This window comes from Sorex fumeus, unplaced genomic scaffold, assembly GCF_029834395.1.
Source record: "Sorex fumeus unplaced genomic scaffold, SorFum_2.1 ptg000072l, whole genome shotgun sequence".
NCBI lineage: Eukaryota > Metazoa > Chordata > Mammalia > Eulipotyphla > Soricidae > Sorex > Sorex fumeus.
In genome coordinates this window covers 65,972,782-65,988,707 of record NW_026606129.1, presented here as the reverse complement: position 1 = coordinate 65,988,707, position 15,926 = coordinate 65,972,782, and positions in this window count along the sequence as shown.

Sequence of the window (15,926 nt, the reverse complement as noted above, 5' to 3'; positions counted from 1 at the left end):
TCCTTGAGCGCCACCACAAGGGATCCCTGATCCCAGAGCTAGGAGTAATCCCTGAAGACCTCCAGATATGACCTCCCTCTCAAAAATCAAAGAAGAAAGGGAAGGAGACCCTATTAGTCTATTTGTTTTGCACTCAGTGATTGATCCCGTGGATATTCAGGAACCAAACTTGGGTCTTCTGCATGCAGAACATGCGTTCTATCCCACTGGGTTAACTCTCTGACCCAAGGAAAACTGTTATTCTGGGGCTCTACCTTGTAGCTGCTTCTGTGGTAGGGTTTTGTATACTCTGTTCTTTTAGTTTGCCTAAAACCTTTGCAAATAAGGTGTTCCTTTTACAGAGGTTACCTCTAAGTCTCCACATTCAGCTTATGCTGCTAACAATATCAGAACCAATTTTTAAAAATTTTATTTGGGGAAGGCAGGGACTCACTTCCGGCCATGCTCAAGAGTGGCTCTAACACTCCTGGAGGACCATATGTGGTGCTCTGAATCAAACCAGAGTCAGCTGTATGCATGATAAGTGCCTTAACCTCTATAGTAACTCTTTGTTCCTGGAACCAGTGTTTAAATCCAGGTCTGCCTGGTCTGAAAAGCTGGAACTAGTTGGTTAACTGTGCTCATCCTTATTGTCTCACCTGTATGGGAGGAAAATGTTCCTTGCCTCCAGAGATTGGTAGGGATTCAGTCAAGAAGAAATCTGTGAGGTTAATTGTTTCTTTCCTAAGGATTAAATGAGATAATACATTCATATGCATAGCAAAGTACTTGGCACATGTAGTAAATTAAATTGTCCCATAAATGCTAATGACCACACCTGACAAAGAGAGGTATTTAATGCATGGTAACTTTTGTTGTTGTACTGAAGCCTTGAGGCTCAGAACTATTTGTTCAATCTCATTATTAAGTGTGTGTCTTTAATGGTATCTGGTAATGGCTATTCCTTCAAGCTAAAACATCTAATTGCACAGAGAAAGCTTTTTAATGATGATGCCTAATAAAAATAGAACCTCTTTTTAATCCATGGACTCTCACTGCACAATTAGTTCTCTTTTGATTTTGTTTGCTGCTGCAGTGAATGCAGACTCCATGAAAATAGGATGGCATATTTTGTTTCTTAAAAGATTGTGTTATTGTTCCTCCTTGGTGAGGTGTTCACATCTCTCCTACCTCCCTTAAAATTAAAGGGGGAAGGAAGGTATTTGAGAAAGTCATTTTAATATCATTGACTTACAAAGAAAAAATTACCAAGGCATCCAATTTAGAGTATTATGAAAGATTATCTCTGAGAAATGAAACATGTTCATCTGAAAATTTAAAGGCATACTGACTTCACTTGAATTGAAGTATTAGCTGTGATTTTTAATTAGATTTTTTTTAGCTCTCAAATTTTTAAGGCTGGGAAAGAAAAAAGGATCTAGAGAGTTTTGGAAGTAAAAAGAGATCTGCTTTATTTTTCTCATCTTGTAATCACATATTTTTTTTTTCTTCTCAATGGCTGTCATTCTAAAAATAACCTTCAGTTGGTTTATAAGCTTTCCCTGTCTGTCCTGGGTTGATTTCTGTTTTAAAATAAAGATGTTATCATTGCATTTGGTTTCCAGTGATAATCTACATGGTCTTAGAAGAGTTCCCGTAGCCAAGTCAGATGAGGTCGGCCAGAGCAGATGTTTAACGTTTAGGCAACTTATCTCCTTGTTTGTGTAGCGTTTCTTAGCCTTTGAAGCGTCTCGTAAATAGACATGAAGTTATCACAGAGGAAATCAGCCAAGATGAATGTTGCTTCCAAATGCAGGTCCAGTGCCAGAAGCAGGCTGGTGATTCTGAACGGTGACCTGGAGAGCTGGGCTGCCCGTTGTGTGAAAGCCCCGTCCTGTGCCTGATAAGCTTCTCCATAGGCAGTTCTCTGGATGGCCACTTGGTGATGAACCAACCTTGGATGAGCTTTCGAATTCTTTTTTCAACCTCATGAGTTGCACCGTGAATAGGAGACAAAACCTCTTTCTTGAAACTAGTTACATGAATGCTTCTGATGAAGAAAAAATTGACTGTGTCCAAATATTACTAACTAGCTCATGTCTGCACCTCGTTGCCACCATCAATTACATAAGGAATTCAGAATAGAAAAATATCTCAGACTCAATGGACTGGATAATTGTCCTAATGGCCTGCTTTGCTTTGACCATAGAGGCTGAACCTGCAAATGTGTGTTCTATTGCTCCACACAGAAAGGCCTGCCTGCAGCCTCATGTCAGCTTCAGGAAGGGTTGATGTTGGGGCACATAGCAGAAGATAAAGTCCTTTTAGTGTTTTTTTCTCTTATATTTTAGGTAGCATGGTTATACCAGTGTTAATGTTTATTATATTGATGTACAAAATTATTGTGCACCCCCAGTACCAAGGACCCAAGTCTCTCCACCGCTGTCCCTATGTCACCTCCAGTCTGATCTTCATTTTCCTCACCCGCTTCTAACTGTTTGGTAATCAGTTTGTAACTCAAGACTTGTTTGATACTATCTATTCCCCTGTTTTGTCTCTCTGTATTCCACAGATGAGTGAAATCATCAGATATTTGGCCTTCCCTTAGGCTTATTTTGCATATCCTTTTATTCCAACAATTTTGCAGCAGATTGCATGATTTTATCTTTTCTTATAGCTGCATAGTATTCTATTAATAATCACAATGATATATACATAGCATTCTAGTGTATGTATACATACATATACTTATTACATACAAATATACATGTTATATATCACTGTCACTGTCGCTATCCTCCTGTTGTTCATTGATTTGCTCGAGCGGGCACCAGTAACATTGTGAGATTTGTTACTGTTTTTGGCATATCGAGTATGTCACGGGGAGCTTGCCAGGCTTTGCCATGTGGGCGTGATACTCTTGGTAGCTTGCCGGGCTCTCCGGGAGGGGCGGAGGAATTGAACTTGGGTTGGCCGTGTCGGCAGTGTACAAGGCAAATGCCCTACCCACTGTGCTATCATAGCTTCTTTATCTATTCATCTGTTGTTGAACATTTGGGCTGTTTCCATGTCCTGGCCATTGGACTCAGTGCTGCAAGTAATAAAGTTGTGCATGTAAGTTTTTATTAAATTTTTCAGAGTAGATGTTGAGAAGTAGAATTGCTCAGTCATATGAGAGCTTTATTATTAATTTTTTTTGGAATCCTCATACTGTTTCCCATAGAGGCTGAACCCAGTAACATTCCCATCGAGGGTTCCATTTTCATTGCATTCCTACCAATGCTATTGTTTTCAGTCTTTTTGATATGCACCATTTTTTAGTAGAGAAGTTCTGTATTAGGACTGTGTGGAGATCTGCCCTTTTGTTTTGCCACTGTCCCCCACCCTAGGTTGGACTAGAGTGGAACAGGTTTGCATTTCATGGCCACTTCAGAATTCATCTTAAGAGGAGTGGTTTGGAAGCAAGGACAGTTTTCTGCATTGGTAGGTCAGGTGATGCTGAGTATCTGAAGCAGGGAAGCCAGGAAGAGAAAAATAGATCTGGGAGAAAAGTAAGAGGTTCAGTCCGAGAAGATGGGGGTGAGTGTATAGGACATTCTTTGACGTGCTAGTAGATTGTGTTAAAAAATGGTTTAAAAACACAGCTTTTGAGATTAATAGGTATTATGGCAATTTGTACTAAGATAGTCAAAGATAGATCGTTGAAGCTATGGGAAGAAGATGACTAGGAGGCTTACATACTCTACTGTACAGGAAGAAAAGTGATTAGTGAATAATTTCATGGGGCTACATCCCTGCCCCTCCAAGTTAGCCTATGAGAATTAGGAAAATTATTTTTTAATATCAGATCTACTGAATTCAGGGACTGCACAGCTTGATGCTCTCATCTGGGACCCATGTTTCTTTCAGCTCATCCATCATTCTTAGTGTGTACTTTTGCCTCAGCTTCTTCCTCACGACTCTCGCCCACCTCACACATGCTGTCCTCCTGTGAAATCACTCTCTGTGAGGCAGGGAGAGGAGAAAGTAGTGTTCCCATTGATCGACCTTCATTTCATAGATCGTTCCTAGATTTCTGTGTGCATCTTATTGGCAAGAAGATGACTGTCCTTTCCTTCACAAGAAGCTTGGAAATGAGATATCAAGTTAGATTCATTGCCTTTTTAAGTGTACAATTTGGGGTTCTATTGACAAAGCACTAGACCCAAAGAAACAAGTGAATGAATAAAACATTCAGGAAATGTTGACTACTGCTGACTATGAAAAAGAAGTCTTTCTCTAGTGGATTTTTTCATTTTGTTTTATTTGGGGCGCAAAACTGTCTATGCTGCAGGTTATTTATAGCTTTGCACTCAGGAATCACCCCTGGTGGTGCTTGGGGGATCATGCATGCTGCAGGGGACTGTGACCCAGGTCATTGCATGCAAGGCAAATGCCTTAATGGCTGGACTGTCTCCTCTTCCTAATCGTGCTTCACTCCTTTTCCTGTTGGATTGTGGCTCTTCTAGGTAAAATTTAAACTGTTTATGAGTATTTACAGTATTATCAATTCAAGAATTAATCAAAATGCTTTCTTTTATTATTGCATTTGGTCTTTACCAGTCACTCTCTGAGGCTAGTACTGTTATGTTCATATTGCAAGTAGAAAAACTAAGGAACATGGAGATTAAGACATTTGCTCATTGTCACTTACTTAGGGATTCTTTCAGTGCTCTTTACTACTATTTTGGGGTGTGTGTGTGAATTCACTCAACCTGAACATCTACCACAGCTTATAACCTTATCTTGTATTGCCTATTTATCTTATACTAGTTTATTTTCTGTGTTAAAGTTAATTCTCTCTTTCATAAATGTATCATTCCAATTTTTGTATATGTGGTGCCAAAGCGAGTGATAGCATAGTGGGTAGGGCGTTTGCCTTGCATGCGGCTCACCCAGGTTCAGTTCTTCCATCCCTCTCAGAGAGCCCGGCAAGCTACCAAGAGTATCCTGCTTGCACGGCAGAACCTGGTAAGCTCCCTGTGGCGTATTCGATATGCCAAAAACAGTAACAACAAATCCCACAATGGAGACGTTACTGGTGCCTGCTCGAGCAAATCGATGAACAACGGGAGGACTGTGCTACAGTGTTTCATAAATGTAAAGCACTGTTTATACTTGGAGAGTGGTGATATTACGGGGTTCTCCTAGACAATGCTCAGGTCATCAGGTGCAGTGCCAGGGATTGAAAAAGGGTTGGTCACATGTAAGGCAAGTGCCTTACTCCCTGTATTATCACTCTAGCCTCTCCCCACTTGTAAAACTCTAACTTACATTTCCTGGGAGAGTTGCAATTTAACTTACTCATTTTTTGTATAGAAAGTGGTAGATTCAAAGAAATGTGTTTTCAGTAGGAAGACTTTCACCTGTGTGCAGGTGGGAAGCATGTGAAATATGGATATATGGAGAGAAAGCTCATCCTGCTGGCAAAGTTGACAGATGAGTTCTCGTTAGACCAGCTCTTCCTATGGGAAAGACTGAGAGAGAGAGAAGGAAGGAGTTTAGACAAATATGGGATTTTTTCCTTCATTCTGCATTGAGTGCCCAGTTCCAGAGTAAACAGAAAAGGACATGAATCTCCCGAAAATTGTGGGTTTCAGATTTCAGTTTCTGAACTCTCCTGTTAGTGTAGGCTTCTGGCTGTGTTCAATGGGATTCTAGCATTTAAAGATATGGATTTTCATGGTATGGCCCTTTGATGGAAGTCTTGACTTTCTCTACTCCTTACCCAAAGCTGCAAGGCTCATTTCAGCATGCAAGAAATCTGACGTGGGAGATGGTTATCATTCTCCAAGATGTAGCTTTATCAATTTCGTTGTGAACAGAGCCCTCCTTAGAGGATTCTCAATGATGACCCTATTGATGATTTGAACTGACTGATTTTATTGCCGAAGGCTCTCTTGTCCATTGTAGGATATTTCCCAGCATCCCTGATCTCTACATAATAGATACCAGTGTGGCAACCAAAAATACCTTTTGGATATGTTCCTAGGAGGGTTGGCAGAGGAGGAGATTGAAATCCATTGCAATGCTTGATCTGAACTTGTGTTCTAATTTCAAAACCTAAATACTGGGGGCTAGATCAATAGTATAGTAGGGCATTTGTGTTGCAAGTGGCCAACCTGGACATGATCGCTTGCATCCCATATGGTCCCCTGAGCACCACCAGAAATAATTTCTGAGTGCAGAGCCAGGAATAACACCTTAGCATCACCAGGTGTGGCCCCTATAAAGCAAAACCAAAACCTAAATACTACCTAACTGGGAATTCCAGTCATTCCAGTCCATACTTATATTCTCATTATATATTTATATTTGTTTATTTATTTTTTAAGTTGTTCACGATAACTTATTACATTTAATATTCCAACACCAATCCCACCACCATTATACCTTCTCACCTCCATATCTTGAATGTTTCCACCCCGCCCCTCAATGACTTCCCCCAAAGCAGGACCTAAATAATTTATTTTTTATTGCTTGCATGAATAATTTGCTACAAAGATCCAAAAGAGTTTCCTTTGAAGGAAGTGTATGAAGACTATTGTATTTCACCCTGGGGCTATTAAGTCCTTTTCTTGGTTCATCAGTGGTGTAGAGTATGAGATTCTCCATTGCACGCTCCAGGAATTATAAAATTTTAAATATAGTGATTCAGCTGAGGATAATGTAAGTATTTTTTTTTAACTGGATGATGACTTTGGGGTCTGGACGCATCTCTATGTCACGTTGCTCTTTTCTGAGAGATCTATTTCTGAGTCTCTGGATCATGACCAATAATGAGCTTAATGGTGCCAGAGGCAGTTCGTTTGTGGCATGAATGTCAGGCTAGCGGAAGCACCGAGAGATGAGGGAGGACCCATTTCCGACTCTGGGAGCCTGGGGATTTCAATCACGAATCCCACATACCTGGTTTTTTTTTTGGCAGATTCACTCATGGATGAAACTGATCTGAACCTGGTAGCGATTGAGTTGTGGAGGTTTTTGGCTATCAGGGTTCTTCTGGGGCAGCAGGTCGTATTCCCATTTTATTGATAAGTAATTGACACATGATGTTCCAAGTCTTTTACATTTATATAAAACTCCCATAAAACTTTCATGGATGGAATATTGGGGTCTTATAGAAATAATTATGCCTTAATTTTGGACTAAATACCTTCTTTTTTGCAAACAACAGGTATTTTTTAATATTACTTAACATATATCAATGATGAAGATGTCTAACTCCAGGATTTATCTGTGAGATATTTGATTTTTCAAAATTTTTTAAAAAATTATTATTATTGAAACACCATGGAGCGATAGCACAGCAGTACATTGTTTGCCTTGCCCATAGCCAACATGGCCGACCCAAGTTCGATTCCTCCGCCCCTCTCGGAGAGCCCAGCAAGCTACCGAGAGTATCTCGCCCGCACGGCAGATCCTGTCAAGCCACCCATGATGTATTCAATATGCCAAACACAGTAACAAGTCTCACAGTGTTACTGGGCCCGCTCGAGCAAATCGATGAACAATGGGAGGACCGCGACGGTGACCATGAGGTACATTTGTAGACTTACAGATATTTGCACTTGGGTTTCAGTTATACAATGATTGAGTATCCATCCCTCCACCAGTGCCCATTCTCTACCACCAATGATCTGAGTATCCCTCCTACTACCCCCATCCGCCCCCCACCCCACCCCACCCCTGTGACAGGGCATTCCCTTTTGTTCTCTCTCTCCTTTTGGGTGCTGTGGTTTGCAAAAGAGTCACTGAGTGGCAATCATGTTCGGTCTATAGTCTACTTTCGGCATTCATGTCCCATCCTGGGAGGATCCTCCCAACACCCTTTATTTGGTGCTCCCTTCTCTATCTAAGCTGCCTTTTCCCCTAGCATGTGCGGCTGGCCTCCAAGCTATGGAGTGGACCTCCTGGTACTTATCTCGCCTATTCTTGGGTGTTATTCTCCCATTTTGTTTCTTTATATTCCCCAGATGAATGCAATCTTTCTATGTCTGTCCCTCTCTTTCTGACTCATTTCACTTAGCATGATACTGTCCATGTAGTGCCACTTGTATGTAAATTTCATGACTTCTTCTTTTCTAACAGCTGCATAGTACTCCATTGTGTAGATGTACCAACGTTTCTTTAACCAGTCATCTGTTCTCGGGTACTCGGGTTTTTTTTCCAGATTTTGGCTATTGTGAACAGTGGAGCAATGAACATAGAAGTGCAGATGTCATTTCGACTGTATTATTTTGCCTTTCTGGGATGGACTAAATACCTTTAAAATATATATAAACCTTCCAACTAGGCAATTATTTAGTAAATATTTGAGTGTTGACCATGTTGAAGACAATGAACTTGAAGGACTCTATACAGCACAGTAAAGCAGATATAATTCCTACTTTCATAAAGCTTCTGCTTTCCCTCTTTGTGCCCATGAAGTGTAGCATGAAACGTTAAATAACGACACCCTTAAATTGCATCAAATTCTCTAGGGTAAAACCAGTATGACTTTAGTAAGTTGATAGGACCAGGGAAGGTTATATATACTCAAATAATCTGAAAGACATCAGGTGAGAGATGAGAGGTGAAAGGTGAACTAGTATCCTGGGTAGTGGGGCAAGTCATGGACAAGGGTCATGAGTCAGAACAGAGCACAGCATATTAGATGGACTGGACATCAGGTGACTGTTATGAAGAAAGTGAGTGTTGTGGTGGAACATGAATGCCCAGACCAGGTCCTTTTGTTGATGTAGAATTTTATCTTCAGAATAGTGGGAAGCCTCAGGATGACTTTAAACCCAGGTGTGACATTGGTGTTTTAAATGACGATTCTTTATTTAGGTGCCCAAAGCACAGGTTTCTTTCCAAACCACAAGGGATTGATGTTATCCCATCCTGGGCAACTCTGATGGAGTCTTTTGAGGTCTCTACTGCCATTGGTGCCTGCGCCACCCGCAACCACCCCAAATTGGAACCTTTGAAAACTTTAAATAAAAGAAGCAGTTCCTTTCCATGTTCTCCTTTTGTTCTCCTCCTTTAGATTGTGATTGAAGTCAAAGTCAGCTATCTGAAAACCCCAGAGAAGAAAATGATTTCCATAGCAGCTGTAACCATGGGAAACCTTCACAATTGCTCCTGTTTCTCTGTGTGTTCTATTGGTCGGCTAGAAATGAGGAGTTGTGTTATGGTGGTGTTCTTTCTGTCAAAATACACGAGGCTGAGTCCTCCTTTCACTCCCATGACCATCTTACTATAGATTGAGAATCATATTATTTCAGGGGAAAGGGAAGAATAGCCAAGTCTCTTAGAAGCCTTTGTTCAGAAGCTAAAGAAATGCCAAGTAGAATATTGATCTCAGGTCTTTTATCCTGCTGCTTTGTTCCTCCAAAATAATATGATAGAACCAATTGAATTGTATCAGGAACACTTTGTGTGCATATGTGTGTGTAGTGTGTGTGTGTGTGTGAAATTTGAAAGTTGTTCCTCTCACTCCCATCTCCCTTCCATTTTGCTCTTATAGGCTCTTGGTAATGAGCCATCTCTTAGTCACATTAGAGAGATGATCAAAATTCTTCCAGGAACACATGTTTCCCCTTTTGATAATTCTGTCCTAAAACTCAGATTATATTCTAGTGCCCCTTTGCCAGATGGACTCTGAGAAAAAAAAATTCACTGACCAATATTTCTCTTGATGAACAGATTTTAATGAAGTATAGGCATTGCACTCTATCAGAAGTCATTGCTGCAAAAGTCAATAAAGAGGCTAGAACATATGAATGTTGTGTTTTCTTTTGGAATTTGTCCAGGCCACTGGGAGAGGTTCAGGAGGAAAGCTGAGAAAGGAAATACAAAGTTCAGGCAAGTCCGTTTTGTGCATTCTCATTTCCAAAATGTTTGAAAACCATGCTGAGAAATGCATTGCATAAGTTAAACCAGCTGCCGGCAGCTTTTATGTTCGGAGCTTTCCTGGGTCACCAAAGATAACAGACTAACTTCTCCAAGATCTCTGCATGGATTTTTGAAGACCGGGGAGGGGTGGGGATTTCCTTTATTCAACATCCTTATTCTAACAGGGCGACACCCTTTTACCTCTGGAATGCACTGTATCAAAAGAAATGACTATTTCTGGGAGTCTGTTGTTGGAATGGAGCTTTCTGTCTTCAAAATAGGCACTCAGAACCTGGCAATCAGCTAGTCAGAATCATGACGCAGGAATGTAAGAGATTTACCCTAGTTCAAAACCTTGGCCTGGTCTTCCAGAGTTTTCTCATTGACATTCATGTGCTTGATTAAGAGAACACTTGTAAAAGTTTAAATACGGTGACCTATGCCATGTGCCCTGTATGTGCTCTATAAATGTCAGTTCTTATCTCTTTTAAGGTGTCATAAAGGCACTTAGGAGTAGACAATCAGGTCTGTCAAAGTTAACTGCTTTGGGATTGAGGTTTCTTAAACAACGTGCATTTTCCACTGTAAGCATGAAGTGTATGGTCCATTCTTGAAACCTGGAAGGGGCAGAGTAATTTGGTAATTTCTTTAGTCTCTTTCTCTCTCTCTCTCTCTCTCTCTCTCTCCTCTCTTCTCTCTCTCTCTCTCTCTCTCTCTCTCTCTCTCTCTCTCTCTCTCTCTCTCTCTCTCTCTCTCTCTCTCGACTGTAGTCAACCCTGGGTATACCGAAAGTCTCAGATTCCAGCACAGTCAGATCTCTCTGAAGCCACAAATATTGACCAACATAACTAAGGTGTTGAACCCACTCTTAGAGAATTCATTTAGCAACAAATCTGCTGATGAGCATGTTATTCTTATGATGAAGTCACTAGTCTTTGAGTAAACAAGCAAACAAAGAAACAAAATGCTTCTGTATTATTTTGACTGTGGCAAAAATTTTGCATCTAGAAATTTCTCGAACTATTTTAAAGTGGATGGATGCTAAGAAAAAATTAAAAACCCTTCAGTGAGCCACCATGACTGGCCAGTGAATTTATTTTGTAGCATAACCAAAGGCGGGATCTGGGTATAACGTTATGTTTTCCAAATGATAATTTGTTATGCCAAGATTTTTTAAAAGTGATTTATAGCAGGGGAGATGGCTTTTAAGACCAAAGCATATGCTTTGCTTGTGGAAGGTCTAGGTTCGATCCCTGTACTCCATGGTCCCCTGAGCACCACAAGGAGCAATATTCACCCACCCCAGTACCTTGAGTGTGACCCAAAAGACGCAATGAAAAGAATTTTAACGACTACCTAAAATTATCTTACCAGTTTTAAAACTCCTCCTTTACACCATTGAATTCATGACTGATAAACCTGTTAATAGTGTGAAATGTTAGTTGCTGGTGTTTTTCCTACTTGAAACTCCAAACCACGGCGATTGTGTAGCGGGAGATGGAATTGTGTGGCACTTTTCTCCTTTAGAAGTTTGCTGAAACAAAATGTAGATGTGGGGATTTGCGACTGATCATATCTAGTTCTAGATCATCAGGAAGCTGTTATTTAAGATCAGTTTCAACTCTTTGCTGGACTGGATGCAGTTCCTGATACTGCTGATGCTTGCTTGGGATCAAATTTGCATCTCCCCAGCAACAGGATCAAGTCCATAATCCCTACTTCATTAGGTTACTGTGAAGGTTACAAAGTGTTTAGTGTATTTAAAGCTATTATCATAGTGCCCGGTAATAGCTGAAAACTATTATTAGATATAAGAATAGCAGCTTAATTCTACTTTTGAACTACTTTTCAACTTGAATCCCTGCTCACAGAGATAACCCCCCCCACTACCACCACACACACACACACACACACACACACACACACACACACACCTTCCCTGTAATATGAAGAAATTGTAGAAAATGTCTGGTTTATTTATTGGGGGGGCACGCCTGGCAGAGTACAGAGCTTACTCCTGACAAGGTACTCAGGGATCACTCTTGGTGGGGCTCAGGGGTTCTTATGTGGTGCTGAGACTTGAACCTGAGTCAGCCACATGCAAGGAAAGTGCCCTTTCCTACTGTACTGTCATTCTGGTCCTGAAAATGTCTGGTTTAACCCTCATCCTACTGAATTTTTAAATTATTATTATTTTTGCTAATATCTTAACTTGACTGAATAAGACAACTTTGACCTGTTGGAAAAAGATTTTTGCTAATGGGTGTTAATTTTTCCCTCTGCAATTTCCTGTGTCTGTAGTCCTATGATTCCTCTGATTTGAAGTGCTTTGTTAGCAACATCCTGAGAGACCCAAATTATTACCTATTTTATTCCCAGCCCATTTATTTATCCCTGGGACTCTGAGGCCAGAGACTCTGGGAGTTCTCTTTAAAACTACTTGATGATAGAAAGAAAAAAGGAAAAAGGAAAGAAAGAGAGAAGGAAAGAAAGAGAAAGAGGAAGGAAGGAAGGAAAGAAGGAAAGAAAAGAAAGAAAGAAAGAAAGAAAGAAAGAAAGAAAAGAAAGAAAGAAAGAAAGAAAGAAAGAAAGAAAGAAAGAAAGAAAGAAAGATCTTGTGGGAACAATTTCTAGATGTATGATGGCTCACCCTTCCTCACACATGGAACTAATTGTGACATCCATCCCAGGGCCCAGTGCCTGCACAAGGACCCCAGAGCTCATGCTGGAATATGTTTTGGAATCCCACCTCTGTCGCTGCCCAGTTGGAGAGACTGCGGCATCAGCTTGGAGCTAATACAAAAATAATAAAGTTGAGCATATTTTCAGAAAGATGACCCATATGTTTAATAGATTTCAGTATGTGAACCTAAGGAGGCTTGATTATAAGCCACATCAGAAACTTTGCTGAGGTGGTTCTTCTCATTTTTCCCACTTCCCCCCCTGTTCCCCTAAATGAAGATTTACTGAGCCAATCTCTTTGTGTGGTAGCTGCTCTCCCCTTCCATGTCTGTTCTTCCCATCTGTGACCCCCTTCAACACCAAGAGACTTGGGATCTTCAGTGAATGTTCCAGTGCTGGGATGTAGTTTCATGAGCCTCATCTTCTCAGATCAAAAGGAACATTTAACCTGAAGTTGGAGCAAATAGAATTGCCTGGTTTCTGTCTTTAAAAAAAAAAGGCCCTTAAATCACATTTTAATTTTTGATTGGCGAGTTCCCTGAAAGTGAATCTTATTTAAGAGCTTAAGGTTCTTATAAATGGACATCAGTAATAGTTAATGATTAAGTGCATCTTGTTAGGTTCTTCTTTTTCAATGCCTTTAAGTAAAGTATCCCTGGGTCATCTACAAATACAAATAGGCAACGTTTGCAAAGCTCTTTGTGGCTTGAAGAAACCCTTTTGCTTATATCATGTCGTCATTCACAACACCTAAAATGCTTGATTATTTAGGGCAAGATGTTATTCTCCACCCTTTTTGCCTCCCAACATCAGTTTGTGGACAATAAAGCTGTTCAGGTTAAGTGGTTTGCTTAAACTAATGGTACGTGTCAGAGCCAAGAGGGGAATCCACTTCTGCCTCTACTTTCAGGGTTCTTGTCCTGCCCTGTGTGGCTTCTTTTTTTTTCTTTTTGTGTCACACCTGGCGATGCACAGGGATTATTCCTGGCTCTACACTCAGGAATTATCCCTGGTGGAGCTCAGGGAATCGAACCTGGGTCGGCCACGTGCAAGGCAAATGCACTACCCACTGTGCTATTGTTCCAGCCCTCCCTGTATGGCTTCTTGCTACTGGATGTGAACCAGATATTTTTTTCTCCAATTCCTTCCACAGCCAAATAATGTGTAATTGCTTCAATTATTCCTTCTGATGACTCTCTGAATTTAGTAGGAGTCCCAGTTTATAGGTGAGAAGACAGGCTCAGAAAGATTATTTTACATAGTCAAAAGTTAAGTGTAGAATTAGGATTTATCTCTACAGCCAGTGGTCCATGCTGAGTTTCTACAAAAGAGACTGTGGTCTGTATGTTTGGTTTGCAAAGATCAGAAAATCTATAAAAGATTTGGAGCAATTACACATTAATTTGATAAAGTTGGGTCTTCTGAAAAGGTAATATGCAAACATTTGAGAAATGCACACAGCCATTGAAGTGAAATAACCAAAATAACAAACATGAGGACTCCTTCCTAGTCTCAGTTAAATTTTTTTCTTTGAACAGAAGACTCCATTTTCTCTTAGAACCAGTGAATAGGAAAAGGGTCAGTGCTTATTTACAAGTGGGGTGGGAATGAAATGAGGAAACTGTACCCTGCCTTGTATTCCCATCTGCCACGCCGCCAGCATGTCATTCTCTTCTTCTCTAGGGGAACTCAAGACTTTAGATCATGTATCAATTAGCAGGCACTGCAGTCATGTATACAAATGACCTCACAATTTCAGTGGCCTGTGGCACTAGGCATTTTTTTCCCTTACTAGTGAGTATGTGGCTTGGCTGCTCTTCATGTTTTGCATTCTCTTCCTGGGAGAGTGGCAAGCCTGGGGTGATCTGCACGTGACAGTGGACAGTGGTGTTGGTACACTGAGCAAGCTGGAAAACTCCTAAGTTTGGAACTGACACATTCTGCTTTCCACCCATTGGCCATTGGCTAAAAGAACTCATGTGACCAAGTCAAAGGCAAGGAATAAGAACGCATACGGGACCTCTGATAGGCAAAAGTATAGATGTAGAAGAGGTGAAAATGGGGGCTAACATTTTTTAATTTTTAATTTATTTTTTGGTTGGGGGTTACATCAACATTTCTCATGGTACTCCAAGTTCATTGCTTGGTGAACCATGCGGTCTTGAGGATCCAATCCAGCGTCCCTGCATTGATAGCAGGTGCTCCAGAGGGCTGAAAGATAATACATCAGGTAAAGCTTTTGCTTGAATAAAGTTGACCCAGGTTTAATTCTCAGCACCTCTGATCCCTACCAGGAGTGATTCCTTGAGCAAAGAACCAGGAGTAAGTGCTAAGCACTGCTGGGTGTGTCCCCACCCTGTGCTCCCCATAAAAGCAAGTGCTCTGGGCTGATATTTTTTGGGTTGATTTTTTTTGGCCACACCCAACAATGCTCAGGTATTGCTCCTGGTGGTTCTCAGAGGATCATATGGGATGTCAAGGATTGTGTCTAGGTTGGCTGCTTATAAGGCACTATTTTACTATTTTTCTGGGCAAGCACCCAGCCCACTGTTATATTGTTCTGGCCTGGCCCCTGAGACTGATGCTTTAATCTGCTGATTTCAAGAGGACATGTTTTGGGACTGGTCCATTCAATCGCTGAATATTCCTATGTGAAAGAGGCACCTATATTCTTGACATTAGAGGCCTCTTTCCGAACACAAAATTCCGAACATGGTTGCCGAGAATGACAATGCAAGCCTAAGATGTTCCTCAGTTTGGGGACATCTTTCAACTCCAGCCACAAGCCCCAAGTTCAAGATCATCCTAGGGCATCGCAGTTGCTGGGCGGTGCCCTCTCCCCTCCAGGGGCAGCTTGGGGCCTCTGGGTCTGCTTCTGAGACCTGCTACACTGTTGTTTCCACATGCGCCAGGGCTGACAGCATAAACTCCAGTGATGACTGAGAGATTTTCCTGTTTTCTTTTCAAAGGCAAAATAGCCATATCAATTTGTTTTCTTATAAAGGTAAAGGTAAAGGTAAAGGCCCTTCCGTTGATCGTCGATTTGCTCGAGCGGGCCCAGTAACGTCTCCATTGGAGACTTTGTTGTTACTGTGTCTGGCATATCGAATACGTCATGGGGAGCTTGCCAGGCTCTGCCGTGTGGGCGAGATACTCTCGGCAGCTTGCCGGGCTCTCCGAGAGGGGCGGAGGAATCGAACTCGGGTCGGCCATGTTGGCTGCGTGCAAGGCAAACGCCCTACCGCTGTGCTATTTTTCCAAAATGACAGGATAAATAATTGTAAAAGGGGCTGAAGCAATAGCACAGTGGTAGGGCATTTGTCTTGCGTGCAGCCAGCCTGGTCAAG